The sequence below is a fragment of the Podarcis liolepis genome, assembly GCF_965112155.1.
Source record: "Podarcis liolepis genome assembly, chromosome: 7".
NCBI classification, from domain to species: Eukaryota; Metazoa; Chordata; class Lepidosauria; order Squamata; family Lacertidae; genus Podarcis; species Podarcis liolepis.
Genome location: NC_139561.1, coordinates 72,461,775 through 72,483,320, shown reverse-complemented (window position 1 = coordinate 72,483,320; position 21,546 = coordinate 72,461,775). Strand labels below are relative to the sequence as shown.

General features: G+C 44.2%; 3 long non-coding RNA genes across 4 annotated transcripts in view; 2 read left to right on the top strand and 1 right to left on the bottom strand.

Moving 5' to 3' along the window:
• Positions 1-55: 55 nt before the first annotated feature.
• LOC310710933 lies at positions 56-17,850 on the top strand. Of its 2 annotated transcripts, none has more exons than XR_014528312.1 (3): positions 56-145; positions 16,387-16,473; positions 17,655-17,850. It is a non-coding gene; the product is annotated as an uncharacterized lncRNA (long non-coding RNA). The 2 variants fall into 2 exon arrangements; XR_014528313.1 differs by lacking the exon at positions 56-145 and adding an exon at positions 517-1,041.
• Positions 1,887-4,663, top strand: LOC310711731. Its single transcript, XR_014528621.1, has 2 exons — positions 1,887-2,484; positions 4,324-4,663. It is a non-coding gene; the product is annotated as an uncharacterized lncRNA (long non-coding RNA).
• LOC310710934 overlaps positions 7,156-21,546 on the bottom strand; it is a 148,612-nt gene continuing 134,221 nt past the window's right edge. Inside the window, exons 2-3 of the long non-coding RNA XR_014528314.1 lie at positions 8,478-9,789; positions 7,156-8,132 (exon numbers count right to left, since the gene is read on the bottom strand). This is a non-coding gene — a long non-coding RNA (uncharacterized lncRNA). The remainder of the gene's footprint in view (positions 8,133-8,477; positions 9,790-21,546) is intronic.

Genomic DNA, 21,546 nt, shown 5'->3' with positions numbered 1-21,546 from the left:
TCCCCTCCTCGCCCCGCCCAGCAAGACGCGCGCGGCCTGAAAAAAAAATGGAGGCTGGGCGTCATGGCAACGGGATGCGGCTCGGAGATGTCGCTGCTTTGGGGCAGGCCGCAAACGCGGACGAGGCCTTTGTAGTGAATGTACTGTACGTCCAAGGGCGGATATAGGGGGCCCCATGGAGCTGGTTCCGCACCCGTTAATATGCAGAAATACACATTGCCCCTTTTGCGCCCCGCTCGTGCATTATTTTTTCTGGTGCCCCCACAGATTATGCGGGCGGCCCTTGGCTTCAGCTGCGCCTTGCCAGGCATTTTGTGATAAGGCTCCTCTCCAGGTCAAAAGCACGATTATCCGTATGATATAAAAGATGCCTGCTTCTTGGGAGAAAGGCGATGACAAAACCTAGACAGCATCTTAAAAAGCAGAGACATCACCTTGCCAACAAAGGTCCGTATAGTTAGAGCCACGGTTTCCCCTCTAGTGATGTATGGAAGTGAGAGCTGGACCATAAAGAATTGATACTTTTGAATTATGGTGCTGGAGGAGACTCTTGAGAGTCCCATGGACTGCAAGAAGATCAAACACATCCATTCTTAAGGAAATCAGCCCTGAGTGCTCACTGGAAGGACAGATCGTGAAGCTGAGGCTCCAATACTTTGGCCACCTCATGAGAAGAGAAGACTCCCTGGAAAAGACCCTGATGTTGGGAAAGATTGAGGGCACAAGGAGGAGGGGACGACAGAGGACGAGATGGTTGGATAGTGTTCTCGAAGATACAAACATGAGTCTGACCAAACTGTGGGAGGCAGTGAAAGACAGGAGTGCCTGGCATGCTCTGGTCCATGGGGTCACGAAGAGTCGGACATGACTAAACAACTAAACAACAACAAACAACAACATATTTTCCTGGGGGTAACTGTCGGTGTATGCAGTGAGCCCTGCTTCCAGATCAACGTGCACCGGATTGCATCTCTGGCACGAAATTCTGTGCATGCTCCTTGAGAGGCAAGTTCCACTGTGCTCAGAGGAATTTGCTCCCAGGTGAATGTACATAGGATTGCATCGGCTCAAGAATCCTCTGCAAATTTACTGAGAAACAAGATTGTTTATTCAGCAAGGCTTCCTCGGAAGTAGGCTTGGGCAGGATAGCAGCCTATCCAGCACATTTCATTATAAGTTTAATTAATTGGAAATCCCACTATTGTGGCATCTGAATATAGACTGCATTTTAATCAAGGCATATATTGGCTTATATCTTGATCAGGTAAATGGGCTTAGACTTTCAAAAGTTTCATGCCATGCAGAAACCAGCTGGCTAAGTACTTTGGCAGTTGTTTATCTTCCTGCTCTCCTGAACAAGGGCCTCCCTGATTTATAGCAGTAGCAGGAGACAAGTTTCTCAAAGTTGTAAAAGCTGGAATTACAGGCTGAAGACCAAGGTTACACAGACCCTACATAATTAAGAGTTTGGTAAACAGTAAAATAAAACTGTGTGCCTTAAACTTGAGCCTAAGGTCAAAAGGTCAAGAGCACATGGAAAACAAACCGGCTGGAGAAGGGGGGGAAGTGTGAAGAGGGGAAGAGGCTTTTTTCCTATTTTATTTTGAGGCTGTAAACTGTTCCTTCCTTGTTACTTTTAGGAAGTTTATCCTTCTAAAAAGCTATCTATGATAATGTATGAAATATCCTGGCTTAAATGTAATTATGCAAAGGATTTAACAAATGCTAGAAGAGTTGTATTTATCCTGAAATTAAGTCAGCCAGCCCAGCCCCCCTGTCAGACAAGAAGACGCCATCCGAGCAATTCTGATATATAAGTTGTCAGATATTTGTTTACCATTTGTTTTAGAAGGCAAATAGGGCAAGGAGGGCAAGAGGTGAGCTGGTAATTAAGATTCCTTGTTGAGACGCATGTAAGATATATTAATACTTATTTGTCATTTATAGATGTAACAATATATAGCTCTTTGTGTTCCATATAAGGACAGTAGGATATGAGTGTATTTTTGTGATTGGTTATACCAATCAGCCAATAGGAATTTCAACCAGGCTGATGGGACAGAGGCAGCCATAGGAGGAGCAAAGGGGGCTGGATTAAGGAAATATAAGTGCTGGCCATAATGGCAGGAGGCCAGGCCAGAGCTTGGTAACCATATACCACTGTGCCTCTTATTTATTTGTCTGACAAATAAATTATTTATTTAATTTCTCTGTTGCTGCGTTGAATATTTCATTCCAGCTAAGCGTTAACCACAAGCAGGGTGCTACATTTTATGGTGCCTGCGACTCGGATCAGTGGTCTGCTGGAACGCAGCTCCTTCGCCTACTGAGCAGGGTACAAGAGAGAGGACAACTGTGCCTACCCAGCGCGCAATGGAAAAATTTTTTCCAGGGGAACGCAGCAGTCTCGTCTGTCTGATACCCTGCCCACCGACGGCGACGGACCGGGGGGGACCAGAGAAATAAACAGGGATCCAGCTAAGGGTAAGTGCACTAAGGGGTTTGGCCCTCCAATTAATTGGGAGGAAGAGAAGTCCTGATCAAACTTCTGCGTCTCAGTAAAGGGGAACTGAGTACGCTAGGTGGCTGGGTATATCAGATGGTGATCTGGTGTAGGGAAAAGGGAAGAATGGGAGGTAGTGTGTGGTGAAGTATCTGGCGCATTGCATGTGTGAGAAAGTACAATGTGTAGCTGACCTAAGTGTGGAGTGAGTACTACTTCGTTTACCAGTAAGGTGTGTGTGTGAGTGACTGAGTGGATACTTCACAGGGCCATACAATGGGAGTTGGGGGTTCAAAGGGGGGAAATACACCTTTTGAATGTATGTTAAATAATTTTAAGAAAGCCTTCTCAGGGGCATATGGAGTCAAAATGACGCCAGAACGCTTGAGAACGTTATGTGAACTAGAATGGCCAAAACAAAATATTGGATGGCCATCTCAAGGAACCTTTGATATAAATTTAGTAAGCGTGCCCAGAACAATTTTCATACATAGATTCTTGGCTGAGCACATTAAATAAAAATCCTCCATGGATAAGGGAATGCAAAGTCCAACGATGCAAATTATTGGCTGTAAAGGCCAAAGCTAGGAAAGGAATCTTGCCAAATAAATTCAAACCCTCCACCAGTTGTAACCCCAAGGCAAGAAAGTGGAATGAATAATGGGGCTGGAGTCACAGAACTTGATTCCTTGATAGATTATGATAAATATCTTCAGGAGGCATTGGAGTCCTATAATGAAGCCCAAGCAGAAGTGGTTATTCCACCTGTGAGTCCCAGTAGAACTCCATCTACAGTCTCCTTTAGTGGAACAACTAATTGCCCACCCCAAACCCCTGTACATCCAAGTCCTAGAGAATTATTACAGAAGTTACAGGGAGACCTTAATCGGTCAGCAAGCAATACAGCCAGGCGTATAAAGCTGCTAAAAGCACGCCTTGGGACAGATACCATCCCCTATGATTTGAGGTCCCTAGAGCAAAGCGAAGAAAAAGGTCACGTAGTAGCCCCTCTTAGAAGAGTATTTGATGCACTTGAGGATCCTCCAGTATATTCCATTCACAACTACGGATCTGATGAATTGGAAAACACCCCATCTTTCGCAGAAAAACCTCAGGCTATGATGGACTTGGTGACTTCAATAGTAAATACTAATAGTCCTACTTGGACAGGTTGTCGCCAGCTCCTGAATACTCTCTTCACCACTGAGGAAAGGAGAGACATAATTGAAAAGGCACAGATATATTTGCGTGAGTAGGCCAGAGTGGGAAATATTTATAATATTGACCGTCATCTCCAGGAAAACTTTCCCTTGGAAGATCCTAATTGGGATCCAAACAATGCAATTCACCTGGCCAGGCTTACCACCTATCGCCAGACGCTTGTGCAAGGTATCTGCAGGGCATGCCAGAAGCCCACTAATATGTCTAAAGTCTCAGGAGGGTAGACGTGTTACCCATAACACTGTTTCGTGTTCGGTGCACACCCACAAAAAGACTTAAGTTGTCACCTTTTGAGCTCCTGTATGGGAGGCCGCCCTCCTTTGTTCAGGATATTCCAACTGACCTCAAACAAATAGGAGAACATGTGACACAGGGACAAGTGCAATCTCTCTCCCGTGTTTTTGTCTCTCTCCCGTGTTTGTTTGTTTTGTTTTGTTTTTTATCTTAACAGGTGGGCCCTCGAGCGCACGCCGTGCAGCATTGCCAAGCCGATTTATCAGCTCCAGGCTGGCATAGCATATGGGTGAAAGAGTGGAAACGTGATCCACTTGCACCTAAGTGGCGTGGACCTTACACCGTCCTGCTCTCTATTCCAACAGCGGTGAAGGTAGCTGAGGTGACCCCCTGGATTCATCACTCCCGTTTGAAGAAGTCCGAAGGCAGTTGGACGTGCAAAGGTGACCCCTCTAATCCTTTAAAACTGACTCTCTCCAAAAACCCCTGTATCTAGCCCTACGGGGAACGGGCTAGGTCACGGGCAACATTAGACGACCGGCCTGCTGCAGCCACAAACCTGGAAGCTGGCTGACCTGCGCACGCCTGAAGCTTGAGGAGCGTCTGAACCAGCGACTGTGAAAGGGAAGATTCTCTTATACAATTGATTGACTGCCCCCTTGTGGAACAATTATCAGAGATATTACACATTGGGGATCCTTGGGATATATGTTTTGGTCTTGGTGGTTCCCCATTCCTGTCACTGGGGGAATTATATTGGGACTAATATTTATGCTATCACAATAAGGTAATCTTTTGTGGAAGGAATGCATATGCTAGACATCAACATGATTTTATTATTAATCCTGATCCCTTGGGAAGGGAAAGGTCTTTGAATCTGACCAAATTTGCTAAATATGGATTCCGCTATGACCACAATATGTGGGTAGGTTTAGCTGAGATGGTAGCCAATGTGCAAATAGGACTAATTGCCTTGTTTGCTCTCTTGGGCCAGATGATTCAGAGGGAGGTATGCCCTTATTACCAATACCATTAAATGCCATTGGTATGGTAAGCGAAATGCCACACCAAGCAGAAGTACAGAATTTCCCCGGATGGAACTCAACTAAACATTACGAGTTATACCTGTACAAGGGGAATTCTGTGTACATAAATCATCAGATGCAGCTGATTCTACCATGGTAGGCTCTTCTCATTGTCACTATACTTGGGATTATATTAAGAATACCTGGGCACACGGTACTACCTATCGAACTCGGAATACCTTGCCCTGTGCACTTCCTTTTATTCATGCATGGAAAGTGGTATGGAACATAACTGTGACAGAAGAAAGGCAATCTAACATACTGCACTGTGAACTCTATACCTCTTGTGATATTTCGCCTTATGCACTCCACATACCAAAAACCTCAGACCCGATGGTTGTGGTGGATATGTGAAGAATGGGCATACAAGAAACTCCCTTCCAAATGGAGTGGGACTTGTTTCCTGGGATGGGTATTACCACCAATGTGGATTTTGCCCACTAGGATATTTCTCATATAGCAGGAGGAAGTACCCAAAGTTGGAGCGGTACTGATGATTGGCCACCAGAGCGCATTATAGCCTATTATGATCTTGCCTCCTGGAATCCTGGTGAGCTCATACAAGGGGCACGGGATCCTATTTATAATCTAAACAGAATAATTCGATTGCAAGCAGTAGTGGAACTTGTAACCAATGCAACGGCCCAGAGTTTGAGACTTATTGCACAACAGTTGGATGAAAGTAGAGCCGTCATTTTGCAGCTGAAAATGGGAATGGATTATGTACTTGCCAAGCAGGGAGGCCTATGTGGAGTCTTGAACTTGACAGGGAATGCCTGTTGCTTTAACATTTCAGATAATGGTGAGGCAATCCGTGTGTTGGCCACATGTCTTGCTTGTTTTTCTTGACGGTAGTAGTGATGGTTTTATGTATGATGCCATGTATCATCTCATGTTTTAGAAGTACAATTAGCAAGATGATTTCGAATGAAACTCTACCTCATATCATGGCCCTATACAGAGCTTTAACTCAGGAATATGATGAAGATCAAGCTATCAAGGACGCTTGGTAGCAAGGTCCTTGAGCTTGAAAGGGGGGATTGTGGCATCTGAATATAGACTGCATTTTAATCAAGGCATATATTGGCTTATATCTTGATCAGGTAAATGGGCTTAGACTTTCAAAAGTTTCATGCCATGCAGAAACCAGCTGGCTAAGTACTTTGGCAGTTGTTTATCTTCCTGCTCTCCTGAACAAGGGCCTCCCTGATTTATAGCAGTAGCAGGAGACAAGTTTCTCAAAGTTGTAAAAGCTGGAATTACAGGCTGAAGACCAAGGTTACACAGACCCTACATAATTAAGAGTTTGGTAAACAGTAAAATAAAACTGTGTGCCTTAAACTTGAGCCTAAGGTCAAAAGGTCAAGAGCACATGGAAAACAAACCGGCTGGAGAAGGGGGGGAAGTGTGAAGAGGGGAAGAGGCTTTTTTCCTATTTTATTTTGAGGCTGTAAACTGTTCCTTCCTTGTTACTTTTAGGAAGTTTATCCTTCTAAAAAGCTATCTATGATAATGTATGAAATATCCTGGCTTAAATGTAATTATGCAAAGGATTTAACAAATGCTAGAAGAGTTGTATTTATCCTGAAATTAAGTCAGCCAGCCCAGCCCCCCTGTCAGACAAGAAGACGCCATCCGAGCAATTCTGATATATAAGTTGTCAGATATTTGTTTACCATTTGTTTTAGAAGGCAAATAGGGCAAGGAGGGCAAGAGGTGAGCTGGTAATTAAGATTCCTTGTTGAGACGCATGTAAGATATATTAATACTTATTTGTCATTTATAGATGTAACAATATATAGCTCTTTGTGTTCCATATAAGGACAGTAGGATATGAGTGTATTTTTGTGATTGGTTATACCAATCAGCCAATAGGAATTTCAACCAGGCTGATGGGACAGAGGCAGCCATAGGAGGAGCAAAGGGGGCTGGATTAAGGAAATATAAGTGCTGGCCATAATGGCAGGAGGCCAGGCCAGAGCTTGGTAACCATATACCACTGTGCCTCTTATTTATTTGTCTGACAAATAAATTATTTATTTAATTTCTCTGTTGCTGCGTTGAATATTTCATTCCAGCTAAGCGTTAACCACAAGCAGGGTGCTACACTATATTCAGGATGGTGCGCATTGGATTGCTGCCTTGGGTGTAATATTGCACTATTAGTTGTTGCTGCAGAAACAATAGTCCATAGTACCTTTAATAGTTTGACTGTGGCATCAGAAGTTTTTGTGAGCTAGTGTCAAATCATATTCATGAAGTGACAGATACAGTATATGCTTGCATGGGGAGTTGTAAAACAGAGCCAAAAAGGTAATAAAATGTGAGAGGTGCAGTCATTACTCATGCAAATTGGAAGGCACAGAAGTCGTCGTTTCCATTTGGCTCCACCTGTTCATAATTTATGTATTTATATATCTGCCAACTGAATGCATCTGATGTGGTGGACTCTGGTCCATGAAAGCTTATGCCACAATAAATCTGTTGAGTCTTTAAGATGCCCCCAAATTCACTGTTAACTGGTTGTATGTGTTGTATTGCAAGGCTTAATTTATAGCAGCACTTAGCCCTAGAATCTCTTCTTAGGGATCAGCTCTGTGATACGTGATATAATAATAAAAAAATGAGCGTATAGAGATGGGAAACCTGTTGGATTCCAAATCCCATCAGCCACAGCCAGCATGGGCAACCGTCAGGGAAAATGAGAATTGTACTCCAGCAGCATCTGGATTGCCACAGTAACTTCACTGGCTCGACAGCACTGGCTGCCAGTTAGTTTCCGGGCCCAATTTAAAGTGCTGGTTTTGACCTATAAAGCCTTAAATAGCTCAGGACCGTAATACGTCAAGGACCGCCTCTCCGCATATGAACCAACCCGGACCCTGCAAGCCTCATCTGTGCCTCCTCCATGAGAGGTCCAGAGGGTGGCAACATGAGAACATCCTTTTCTTCAGTGGCTGCCCCTTTGTGGAATCCTTTCCCTAGCAGCTTTGTTACATATCTTTCGGCATCAAGCAAAAATACTCTTTTTCTCCCAGGCCTTTGGCCAATTAAGCAATCTGGCCTTTTAAATGGGTGTATGTTTGTTACTGGACGCGGGTGGCGCTGTGTGTTAAACCACTGAGCCTAGGGCTTGCCGATCAGAAGGTTGGCGGTTCGAATCCCCGCTTGGTCCCTGCTCCTGCCAACCTAACAGTTTGAAAGCACGTCAAAGTCAAGTAGATAAATAGGTACCGCTCTGGCGGGAAGGTAAATGGCGTTTTCGTGTGCTGCTCTGGTTCGCCAGAAGCAGCTTAGTCATCCTGGCCACATGACCCGGAAGCTGTATGCCGGCTCCTTCGGCCAACAGAGCGAGATGAGCGCCGCAACCCCAGTCGGTCACGACTGGACCTCATGGTCAGGGGTCCCTTTACCTTTACCTTTATGTTTGTTACTATGTTATGTATTTTTGTGTTTTTTATGTTATAACTGCTCTGTGATCCTTGGATGAAGGGCGGTATAGAAATTTAATACATAGTAAAGTAATAATTCAATAGAGTACTTTTCTTTCATCAGACTGGGATTCTCAAGCACTGGCAGACCCGATTTATAAACACACAATGAAGTTGTTTTCAAACAATCACATCTCAGCTTAATTAGCCAAGAGGATCTGCTTGATTCTGAGCTGGTCTCAGTGCTGTCATGTGGTGGCATCAGCAGCCCATTTGGTCCAAATTGGGCTTAGTCATTCTGCTACCCCCCGCCCCTGCAAAGATGCAGCCATGTCTGTGTCACTCTCCAGTGTGCGGGGTGGGTTGCTGAAATATACTCAGAGTCGAGAACATTTCATGCTCTTTATTCAGCTCATAGTAGTGAGGAATGGAAGTTCCCCCAAAATGTCTGCTTTATATATATTATTTACACAGTGGGCGCCACATGATTGGCTAATTCCGGGATTCTCCTGTAGGCCAATCAGGTTGCGACTTCACTTCCACCTGGAGTTGGATTGGGTGGCTCCTGTGGACCAATCATACTACTGCATTCTGGATCCTATTATTCTAGGACCAATCAGACTGCTGCATTCTGAATCCTATTGTTCTAGGACCAATCAGACAGCAGCAATTTGGATCATATTCAACTCAGTACATAACAGTTGGGTAGGATTGCATCCTAACTGTGCAAGCCTTATTTTGAACTGTTTGTATGATTCCTTTTAATTAATTTTATCCACTCTATGCTTTTTTGTAATTTTTATGTGTACCGCTTATAAACACTGGTGACTAAGCATTATATAAACAGCTTAAATTAATAAACTGGGTCCAGCTTTAAGAGCCTGAATGTTTTTGAGGGCCAGGCAGCATGGGTTTGCACACATCACTCGAAATCACAGCAAGATATGAAAATGACATTGAAGCTGTTTGATTGAAGGACACATCCAGTCTTCTGAAAGGGCTTCATTTCAGCATTGTATATTATTGATGAAATTCAACTTCCTTTCCTTTTCCTGAAGCCTAATGACTTGACAAAAAAGGGACCTTTTTGTTGCCTTCTGCTTTGCATACTGAGGGATTTGATGAGGTGACAATCAGAAAGCCCCCTGTGAGACTAGCCTGCTTTATTGTGCAAATTTTCCAGCCTTGATAATTTTCTGCATTGTTGTCTGACTTGGAAGAAGGAGCCTTGTCTCTGGATGCCTCTGTAGTCCTTGTGAGTTCACAGTGAGGGATGCTGTGCTGTGACTGCATCTCCTGAGGCAAATTTCATCTTCTAAAAGTAGATACAAGGAGCTCAGTTTAGATCAGGGCCACAGCATAGTGGGGAGAGGGGATTGATTGAATTCATATCCTTCCCAGCCAAGAGGACAGGCACAGTACAGGTGCCTGTATATATATTTTCTCTCCACAGATAACAGCAGCTTTGATATATGTGTGTGTGCTTTGGATCTGGGTCACGGCATGGGAGAAAGTATTAGATTTCTTTCCTCTCATCATGGAACATCTAGTTTGACACTCAGAAACATAACTCACATACGTTCTGCATATGTTAATTCAAAATAGCATTATCTGCTATTGTTAGCTGTTCTAATTAATGGGCCACACTTGTCAGATTGCAGATAATCTTCGCCAATAGGTCTTTCCATAGTAACATCCCTTTTAACCAGGACTAAAAGTGCAACCCTATTATTATTATTATTATTATTATTATTATTATTATTATTAAAATTTCTATTCTACCCTTCCTTCCAAAGGAGTCCAGGGTGGCAAACATCAAAATGTTAAAATAATGCAATTTAAAGAACATTACAAACATTTGAAAGTGATCACGTGCCCCACTGTTACTAATGTTAAGGTATCTTTTAGCCATCAAATGCCTCAGTAGACATTTTAGAACATTTTAAAATTTATCCTGAAATTTCCTTGGGGTAGGGGAGCACCTGCTTTGCATTTTAAAATTCTCAGGTTCAATCCTCAGCACAGTGGCGTAGCGTGGGGGTGCAGGGGGGGCGGGCCGCACCGGGCGCAACATCTGGGGGTTAGGGGGCGCAAATCCACGGGTTAGGGAGCACAAATCCACAGGTTAGGGGGCGCAAATTACTTGCCTTGCCCCGGGTGCTGACAACCCACGCTACGCCACTGCCTCAGCATATCCATTTAGACCCCAGTCTGAAATGCTAGAAGAGATCTGAAGCCAGTTCATTGTAGACAATATTTAGCTAGATGAACCAATGGTCTGGCTCAGTATAAGGCAGCTTGCTATATACCTAATAATGAGTGAGACAGATGCACCTATACGTTTCTACTCAGAATTCAGTCTCTGTTAAGTTTAACAAGGCAGACTCCCAGGTTACCTAGAACAAATTTTGCAGAAGAAACTGTTTTGAGCAATTTGCTATGCATCAATAAGGCTGCCTGGATAGGGGTATTTTTAGGTGGTCACCCAGGTCCTATGGGCTTAGCTATCCTGCCCCCTTCTTTCCCTTTTGAAACACTGAGCACACTGCAAAATGCTGTGCTGAGACCCCAGACTCCTACCCCAGCTCTATACACAGCATACATTTAAAGCACATGACTTCCTCCAAAGAATTCTAGCAACTGTAGTTTATACCTCACTTAGCAACTACAGTTGCAAGGATTCTTTGTCATGTACAGTACTTAAAACCATAGCTGTCAACTTTTCCCTTTTCTTGCGAGGAATCCTATTCGGAATAAGGGAATTTCCCTTTAAAAAAGGGAAAGGTTGACAGCTATGCTTAAAACATATGCTGTGTGCACAGCTTATTTTATTGACCCCACAGGCACTCTGTATATTTGTGCAAATTTGTGGCAGGCCTGAGTGCTTTGAGCACCTGGTGACACTCCTGTGCCTGCTGCAGCTGATTTAAATTTAATTTTTTAACAAATAAACTTGGGAAGGTGGGAGGTTCCAGTTGTGTTTGTTTGGGTCCATGGGTGCATTTGCTGAGGATCACCATGTTAACAAAGCACAATGGCTTTAGGGCAATTCCCTTCAACTCTTTGTCAGATCCCAGAAGGAAAATAATTGTTAGTCTTGATAACAGAGAGGACAACAATCGAAACAGGTCACACAGGATAAGTATTAACCTTTGGACACAATATAGTCAATACACTAAAAGTTGGGGTGGGGTGTACGGAAAAACCTTTGAAATATTCTTTGGCTGACTTGGCTTTTATGATAAGTAAAATATGGATACCTAGAAAGAAAGTTTTGGGAGAGCTGTTCTCAGATCATATGCAGGAAGTCTAGTTTGCACAAACCCTCTGGAGAAGGGGTCTCTGCTCTTTCAGTGCCTGTGGACACATTTGCAAGCCAGAGAAACTGCAGTGATGGCTGCACACATACCACAACCTGTTTTATTGGCTACAGAGGAATGCTTCTTACAAGCCTAATTTCAGCAGGGGGATGGGCACATTCTGCGAGTGCCAGGGAAGACTCCTCCCTGTAGGAGCATGCTGGTGACCCATGATCTGGAATTGCTGCCAGAGAATTGCATTTTGGAAGAAAACAGGCAGCAGGGGGCAGCAGCATCCCGTGAAAGCTTTTCAGTGGGGCACATCTGACTTGATAAGCGGAGCTCAGAACTGTTAAGTGTTATGATGAAATGGCAAGCTTCCTTCCTTTGTTTATTTGCTTTTGCTGGCTAAGTTTCAGAATAGTAGGAGCTGGTTCTCAGGGCATGTGTCAGTGACACATTTGCTCTTGAAAGCCACTACCCTCCCCACCACAAGAGAGACCTTCAAAGCAAGCAGGGCTTGTTGTTATCCTACAAAGCTTTTAATAACTCAGATGCCAGAGACCACTGCCTCCTTTATGCCCCATTGAGGTGTTCAGTCTCAGCCTGAAATATCTCGTGCTTAGGATCCATCTTGTCTGTGTGCAGACTCCATATAGGGAAGACACTTTTTAAATATATAAATAGACACTTTTTAAATATATAAATAGACTGTGTAACCTTTAACAGTTACACAGTTATAACTTGCTATATGAAGCTTTTCCCAGCAGGGACTGGAAAAAGCTTCACCTGTTGATTTCAGCCTACCCTTTAGCTGTTAAAAATACATGGTTTCTGTCCATAAAACAATGTGACAACCCTAGAGAGATGTGGCCTCTTGATAGCTGTCTCACCTGTAGAACTTGCTTCTCCTAGCTAGATGCTTACTAAAGTCTGCAATTGCTGTTGAGCTCTCTGAGTGGGCTGGCTTTGGAAAAATGAGGATGAACATCAGCTTAAGTTGTGCACTAGTATTTTAACCACATCTTATTTATCTGGGCTCTCAGGGTGGGTTAGAAAGGTAACGAGATCAGGGCTGCCTCCTGAATAAAGACATCTTAGTCAATTCATCCTGTGAATTGAATCAAGAAATCCTATAGTCTAGTAACATCTGTGTGAGGGGATATGCTGCCACCCTCAGCTAATTAAATTTGCAAATTAAAAAAATTCTGCAATACTTCATTTGTCTTTTAAGTGCTACACATGTGTGCTGTAGCATTTTACATCTCCAGTGTGTGGCAAGAGGGTGCCTGCCACCTGCATTTTTTATGAGTATTAAAAATGATAGGCATGTTTTTTTTTAAAAAAAATTGCCATCAAATTAGGGATACCTTTGAAGCCTTAAAAAAAAAGATCTCTGATTGCTTGCTTTAAATGTTGCTGCGCTAAAATTAGTATGTAACACCAGCAATGTTAGAGAAGCAGCATATTTCTATTTATTTGTTGGCATTATTTTGGCATTCAGGTGTCTCAAAGTGACACATTAAAAATAGAATTAGCAAAGACATTAAAATCAGATATAAAAACAACAGTAAACGAAAGCTAAAATACTCATCTGAAAATATACTTAAAAGGAACAAGTCCTATCTGCCCCACTTGAAAGATGAGCAGAACTAAGACCACTGACCTATCTTAACTACCCTCCCAATTAAAAACCCAAAGCGTAGGTAAATAAGTACATTTTTCTCTGGCACCTAAAGACAAACAACAATAGTGCCAGGCAGGCTTCCGTGTGGAGAGCATTCCAGAAGTGGCAGTCATTAAAAAGGTCCATTCTTGTGGCGCCACCTTCCATTCTTCCCACAGAGAGGGAACATGAAGAAGGGCCTCAGATGACAAATGTAGTGTCCAGATTAGTTCATGTGGAAGCGGCAGTCCTCAAAATACAGGGGGTCCTGAGCTGCAGAAGATTTATAGCTCAAAACCAGTACTTTGTATTAAGCCCAGAAACTAAGCATACCTTAATAATATTGAGAAGTGGCACTCACCCACTTCTGAAACTCCTTCCTTCCTTCCTTCCTTCCTTCCTTCCTTCCTTCCTTCCTTCCTTCCTTCCTTCCTTCCCCTCTCCCCCGTTGCTCTTTTCTGAGAGCCTAGTCCTTACAATGACCAGGACCTGGGAGACCCATGTTCAAATTCCCACTCAGCTTTGAAGCTCACAGGATGGCCTTGGGCCAGTCACTATCTTTCAGCCTAACTTACCTCACAGGGCTGCTGCAAGACTAAAATACAGGGTAAATGGTGGGGGGCAGGCACACACGACAACCATTGAGGAAAAGTGGGACATAAATATAATAAATTAAAAAAACTATTTCCAGAGGAGTAGCTGTGTTACTCTGTTGCTGCAAGAGCAAAGAATCATGTGATACCTTAAAGACACATTTAGGCCCCCTCCAGATGTTTCTTTATTTCATTCATACAAATCTGTGCTCTTGATGGCGTCGGGGTGGTAATACATGCTTTCAAAGCTGCTTGTGGCTGCAACATTTGGGGGGGCAGGAATACTGCTTTGTTTTCAAACAGTGCTTGTCCTGTGGCTTCCTGATGAAACCCTGTAACTTTTCATACTGCAAATGTTCTGGAGTTTGTTTGTTTTTTGTTCCACTTGTTGCGTTATAGCTCAGGAGTGCCCCTCTAGACTACAGTGATGCCATAACATTGGTATTATTATTATTATTATTATTATTATTATTATTATTATTATTATATAATTTATTTATACTTGGCCCATCTGGCTGGGTTTCCCCAGCATAGCTGTCAACCTTCCCTTTTTTTGCGGGAAATTCCCTTATTCCAGCACTATTTCCCGCTGCTTCCCGCTGCTATCCCGGATTGTTAGATATCCTGTAGACTGTCCCCAGGACAGGTGAGGCTGCTGGTCCCTTATTTTCGAGGCTGCTGATCCCTTATTTTCAAATCTGAAAGTTGACAGCTATGTTCCCCAGCCACTCAGGGAAACATTGCAGAACAACTAATAAAGCAGAATGATGTATAGATAGTCCAGTACTGTATAGTATAAATCTACCACTAATTCACTATCTTTGAGTCAATGACATATTTTTGTAAATTGCTTTTAGGTTGCTTCTTTTTGTAAACAACTGAGGGGGTTTTTATGATCAAGCAGTATATAAATTCTATCAAATAAAATAGAGATAAATGTTGCAGAATGCATCTGTAAAAACAAAACCAGGCTGGAGGGGCTCTTAATATGAGTTTCTGGGCACCAGAGTCCACTTCATCAGATGCATGGAATGTTATTATCAGCTGGCCATAGGGTGGCAGTAAGGTCAGAAAGAAACCAAACGCAGAATATGCAGATTGTGATAATTGCATTGAAGCTTCAATGTAAAAAATAAAAAAATCAGTGACCATTCAGAAGCTGTGCTAACGATAACATCCTGGCATTTGTAAGCTATTTTTGCTATTGCTGAATAAATGGCACCACTTGTTCCTCATACCTGGTTTATATTCAACTGTTGTGATCCACACATCTGTGACTATGAACTTTGACAAGTGCTAGTGCCAAAACAAATGTTTGAAGAACTGCTGAGAGCACGACATGTGTGAGTATTTAACCTCTGGGGAAGATTGCGTCTGATTTGCACATCTCAGTCCCCTGTGGCTCTACTCAGATGTAAGTCCTGTTGAGTTCAGTGGAGCTTTCTCCCACATAAGTGATCACAGAATTGCAGACACAGTGTTGGGGTTTATAACCAGCTACTCAAAGAAAGCTATTTTCCATCTTTTAGGCTGCAAATGACTAAGATAAGCGTACATGCATCAGACAAGCCAATACTTTTTTTCCCTTGGGAGAGGATGGAGTAGCATAGGGACTTTCATGGCCTTACCTACAAGGGTAGCTTATAAAACCAGTCCAGAATGGGAATGGAAATAATGGAAGAAAATTACAAACAGGGGAGTAGGGAGATAAGTTCACCCCCCCATCTCCCATTCTGGAAAGTGCAAGGTAGCAGAACATTGAAAGTGGTGGATGATCACACTTAGGATTGCACCATAGTTGTATTTTCCAAGGATTGTGTCCAATGCTAGTCCTCCTCACGGCATCAGACCCATTGAAATAAATGAACATGACTAAGTTTGGTCCGTTAATTCCAACTGAACCACTCTGAGTGAAGCTTGGATTCTCAAATGTCTAAACAAACGTTGATACCTTTTTGAAGCAAGAACCGGTTTGCAACATTTGGGAAGCATGAAAGGTGGTGGATTAGAAAATTCCCTTAGGTAGACTCATCAAGAAGGTGCAGATCAGATCAGTCAGCACCACAATTTGCAGAGGTCAATTTCCTCAAGCATCTCTGGGTTGAACTAAGAATCATTGCTTCCCTTCAGTACTTGAATTAAAGTAGGAAGGGGGTCTGCTTTTGTGATGGCCCCTGTGCTGTCAGAAGGCTTTTGAGAGAGGGAGGCATGGTGTGACTAAAATCTACCTATCTTTGAACAATTTCTATAACAATTGGTCATTATTAGAACTACTGTTTAAGAATTGCTGTCCAAGTTTGCCTCCCCTGGCTTCCATCTCCAATCCTTTTTCCTTTTATGTCCTGTCTTTTTAGATTGTCAGCCCCTGAGCAGAGGCTGGGGGTGGGAAAGACTTCTGCGATCAGAGCTTCATCTCCTCTCCACCCTGAGACCAAACTTAGGTAAAGGTAAAGGTAAAGGTACCCTTGACCATTAGGTCCAGTCGTGGATAACTCTGGGGTTGCACGCTCATCTCGCTCTATAGGCCAAGGGAGCTGGCGTTTGTCCGCAGACAGCTTCCGGGTCATGTGGCCAGCATGACTAAGCTGCTTCTGGCAAAACCAGAGCAACTCACGGAAATGCCGTTTACCTTCCCACCGGAGTGGTACCTATTTATCTACTTGCACTTTGACCTGCTTTCAAACTGCTAGTTGGGCAGGAACTGGGACTGAGCAATGGGAGCTCACCCCGTCGTGGGGATTCGAACCCCGACCTTCTGATCGGCAAGCCCTAGGCTCTGTGGTTTAGACCACAGCACCACCAGAGTCCCCAGAGACCAACCTTAACCCACCTGCAAATCACATGCCATCAGGTGGTTGAGAGGTGGATGGCCTTCCCCATCTGTCAAAGTTGGCCTGCAAGGCGGGGCGAAAGAGATAGTGAAAAAAGCAGGATTGAACTCCCCATCCATCAGCTGATAGGTGGGGAATTCAACACTGCTTTTTGCAGAGACCAGCTGCACTAGCATTTCTACCTGACATCCCATATATGACATCAGGTATGGGGCTGGAGGGCGTGGTTTTGGGGGGGAACAGCCTGGTGTGACAAATGCAGAGGGCTGGTGGGCCAAATTTGACCCACGGGTCAGATGTTTCCCACCTCTGCTTTAACTGATCGGTGTAAGCTGTTCAGGGAGCCATTTGTCCTGACTAGGGTATTAGAAATGCTCTTAAGAAATTGGGGGAGTCAGAAGTTGTGAAATTCAGTAAGGGCTCTTCTACCTTTCCTTCCATAATTCGAGCACTGCTTCCCTGCAAGAAACAAGACGTCCCCTTCAGCAGTGTGTGTGTGTGTGTGTAAAGGACAGACTGGCATCTGAAATGGGTGAAGCCAGGTGGGTATGAATGAAGTCCAGTCATTGTCAAAGTGCACCAGATGCAAGGCTTTCAAACCGAAAGGATAAGGCGGCCCATTTTCAGCTCAAAAAGCTGTTGATTCACACTGTGTTCTTCTGACAGCCAAGCGGAAAGTGCCTTTTCCTGAACCTGGTTATTTATATACAAGAACTTGCTGGTGCTCATGCTAGGGGCCAGCGGGCTTGCTTGCAAAGTTATTCTCTCTCCCCGCTTTCTATTCACTCAAGGATGTTTCAGATCTGGGCGGAAGAAAATGGAGCTTGATTATGATCTACTGCAGGCATTCAACAGAAGAAAGGCATTCATGTCCTTGTTTGGGAGTTTAATAAAGTCCAATGAATATCTAATTAAGTTTCAAATATCTCTGCCTTGCAGTCAGCATGGTTTCCAAAAACACAAACATTTGTGCAGGATTTGTGTGTGTGCATGTTTTTTCCTCTCTCTGTTGTGATGACTGATTGCCTCTTAGCTATTCCCCCCCTTAAAAGGGTACTGAAACGTATCAGTGCTGAATTTCAGAAAAATGGGGATGGGAAAGCTGGGACCAATTGGATGTTGTGTTCTCTGCCTGTTGGCTGCACTGGCTGCCTGGGGCTGATTGGAGGACCTTCGCTCAGGTCCTGCTTGCAGGTTTCCTGCAATGGGTTGGCCACAGGATTCTGGACTAGGTGAGCCACTGGCCTGATCCAGCAGGCTCTTCTTATGTTATTATGTCACTGCTTCCCTATCCCTCTTCTTGCAGGGAGTCCACAGCAGCCACACCCTCTGACCCCCACCTATGCGAGTATAGAATCATAGAATCATAGAATCATAGAATCATAGAGTTGGAATAGACCACAATGGCCATCGAGTCCAACCCCCTGCCAAGCAGGAAACACCATCAGAGCACTCCTGACATATGGTTGTCAAGCCTCTGCTTAAAGACCTCCAAAGGAGGAGACTCCACCACACTCCTTGGCAGCAAATTCCACTGTCGAACAGCTCTTACTGTCAGGAAGTTCTTCCTAATATTTAGGTGGAATCTTCTTTCTTGTAATTTGGATCCATTGCTCCGTGTCCGCTTCTCTGGAGCAGCAGAAAACAACCTTTCTCCCTCCTCTATGTGACATCCTTTTATATATTTGAACATGGCTATCATATCACCCCTTAACCTCCTCTTCTCCAGGCTAAACATGCCCAGCTCCCTTAGCCGTTCCTCATAAGGCATCGTTTCCAGGCCTTTGACCATTTTGGTTGCCCTCCTCTTTGAGTACTTTGATCATTTGCTTTTTCATCACATTTATATCCCTCCTTTCCTTCACAGAGCTCAAGTTGGCAGCTGTGGAATCATAGAATCATAGAATCATAGAGTTGGAAGAGACCACAAGGGCCATCGAGTCCAACCCCCTGCCAAGCAGGAAACACCATCAGAGCACTCCTGACATATGGCTGTCAAGCCTCTGCTTAAAGACCTCCAAAGAAGGAGACTCCACCACACTCCTTGGCAGCAAATTCCACTGGAGATTCACTACAGTCGTACCTTTTAATTCTTTAATTTGTAAATTTAATTCGTTCTGGAGGTCCGTTCTTAACCTGAAACTGTTCTTAACCTGAGGTACCACTTTAGCTAATGGGGCCTCCTGCCCCAGCTGCACGATTTCTGTTCTCATCCTGAAGCAAAGTTCTTAACCCGAGGTACTATTTCTGGGTTAGCAGAGTCTGTAACCTGAAGCGTCTGTAACCCGAGGTACCACTGTACTTTTAACCTCACGACAACCCTGTGAGGTAGGTGCGACCGAGATGTAGCGACTGGCCCAAGGTCACCCAGCTCCTTGGCTGGGTGAGAAGTTATACCTGTATCTCCCCTGTCTTCATATATAACCATTTACACTATTTCTGATTACTTTGATTGTTCACAAAACATGCTCATGGCACTTTGCAAGGAACAGTTCCGATAAGTCACTATCTCCCAAGGGACTCGCACCCTGAGTGCTGGCAATTACATATGTTCCATTCGGCCCTATTTACTAGGGCTGGTCCCCATTTTGCGGACATTACTGCCCCTGTTTTTGTGATGGTCATGTAATCTAGCCTGCAACCTAGTGCACTGACAGATGTCTATCCAGTCTCTGCTTAGTAAATGCTGCCAGGGAAGGACAACCTACCTCCAGTGACAGCAGGCTGGTAAAAATGTTGTTGGTGTGAGTTCCTAGAAATGCCATTCTCCTGCGTCCAGCTCTCACCCTGGCATCTCAGTCTGTTTAATCTCCCCCCTCCCTTTCACTTTATCTTCTCTCTCCCTCACATGCATGTAAATGCACATAGGTGAACACTTGCACACAGCTTGCCATTCTGCCCGATTCCAAGACAGCCTTTTGAACTGTTGATAGCAGATTGTCAGACAGGGCTTGAGTAACCTGTTGTGCTCCAGATAGTCTTGGACTCCAAATCCCATCAGCTCTAGTCAGCATAGCCAATGGTCAGAGTTCCCTATCCTTGCTGTAGGACAAACCCAGGGGTCAGCAGACTTTTTCAGCAGGGGGCCGGTCCACTGTCCCTCAGACCTTGTGGGAGGCTGGACTATATTTTGAAGGGGGAAAAAGAACAAATTCCTATGCCCCACAAAGAACCCAGAGATGCATTTTAAATAAAAGGACACGTTCTACTCATGTAAAAACACGCTGATTCCCAGACCGTCCACGGGCCGGATTGAGAAGGCGAATGGGTTGGATCTGTCCCCCGGGCCTTAGTTTGCCTACCCATGGACAAACCTGCCCCCTCTCCAGCACATATTTAACCAAAGGACTGCACACTTTATTGGCTTTTAAAATAGCACAGGACCTGCTGTTGCAGAGTAAATGATCACAGCACAAAAGCAGATGTGTAAATGGCCCTGGAGAGGCTTGGGCAAGTAGCCCTTGGTGTGGGTGTTGAGGGTGTTAAAAGCTTGTTTCTATCTTTAGCTGTGAAATGTTGGAAGGGATGTCATTGTTTGGTGAGAAGGGGAAAGTTCTCTGCGTTTTCCCTTTATGCCTGTGTTTTCAGGCTAAACCCCAGCACTGAAAACAGGGTCTAGGGTTGAGCCCTGTTTTGCCCAGGCTCAGAATGAAGCTCATTCCTTGGAATCCGACAATTTGGTTGGAAGAGGCAGGGGTTGGTGGTTACCATCTGTTATTGCATTGTGACATTTGAAGCCGTCTGTTTAACGGTCTGCGGCATTAGTCTTCAGCTGCATTTGATTTTGCAACTAATATGTGCAATAAGGTGGGGGGGTGGAGGTCAGGGTGGTGGTGGAGAGAGTCTATTGACTGTGACACAACAGTGAGCTTTTATTTCCACCTCACTCCCCTGTGTGTTGCAGATCTGTGATCTCTCTCCTACTTTCCCTGTCTGTTATGCCCATTGTTGACTGCAAGCCTTCTGGGAAGGTGTTGTGGCACTTTGTCACACTCTCCTGCACAATGCCTAGCAAGAAGAAGAAGAGGAGTTTGGATTTGATATCCTGCTTTATCACTACCATAAGGAGTCTCAAAGCGGCTAACAATCTCCTTTTCCCTTCCTCCCCCACAACAAACACTATGTGAGGTGAGTGAGGCTGAGAGACTTCAGAGAAGTGTGACTAGCCCAAGGTCACCCAGCAGCTGCATGTGGAGGAGCAGGGAATCGAACCTGGTTCACCAGATTACGAGTCCACCGCTCTTAACCACTACACCACACTGGCTCTCAAGCAAGTTGTTAGCACCAAAGGAATATAGCAGAACAGGTGAACACCAAGGTAGCACTCTTGGGCACAACCTGAGGGTGTGGTGCCCCCACAGCATCTGCTCAAAAATCCAATTTATTTTGGCCCACAAGTCAACAAAGGTTAGCACAGTCTTGGGTGCAAGATCTGTATCACTGGAGGGCTGCAAAGTGCATTCACAACAATATATCGTGCCTTGAAATGGTCTGGTGTTCCATCTGAGCTTATAGATGAGTGCCTGAGGGCTTCTTCAAACACCTTTGCAAAACTGATCGCAAACTCCGGAATGGAGATGCTAAGGTTGTAAATTAATTCTCATTAAAATACACTGCCTGACTCTTTTTCACAGATTATAGGGCTCTTCCCTCAACACACACACACACCAGATGCATATTCTC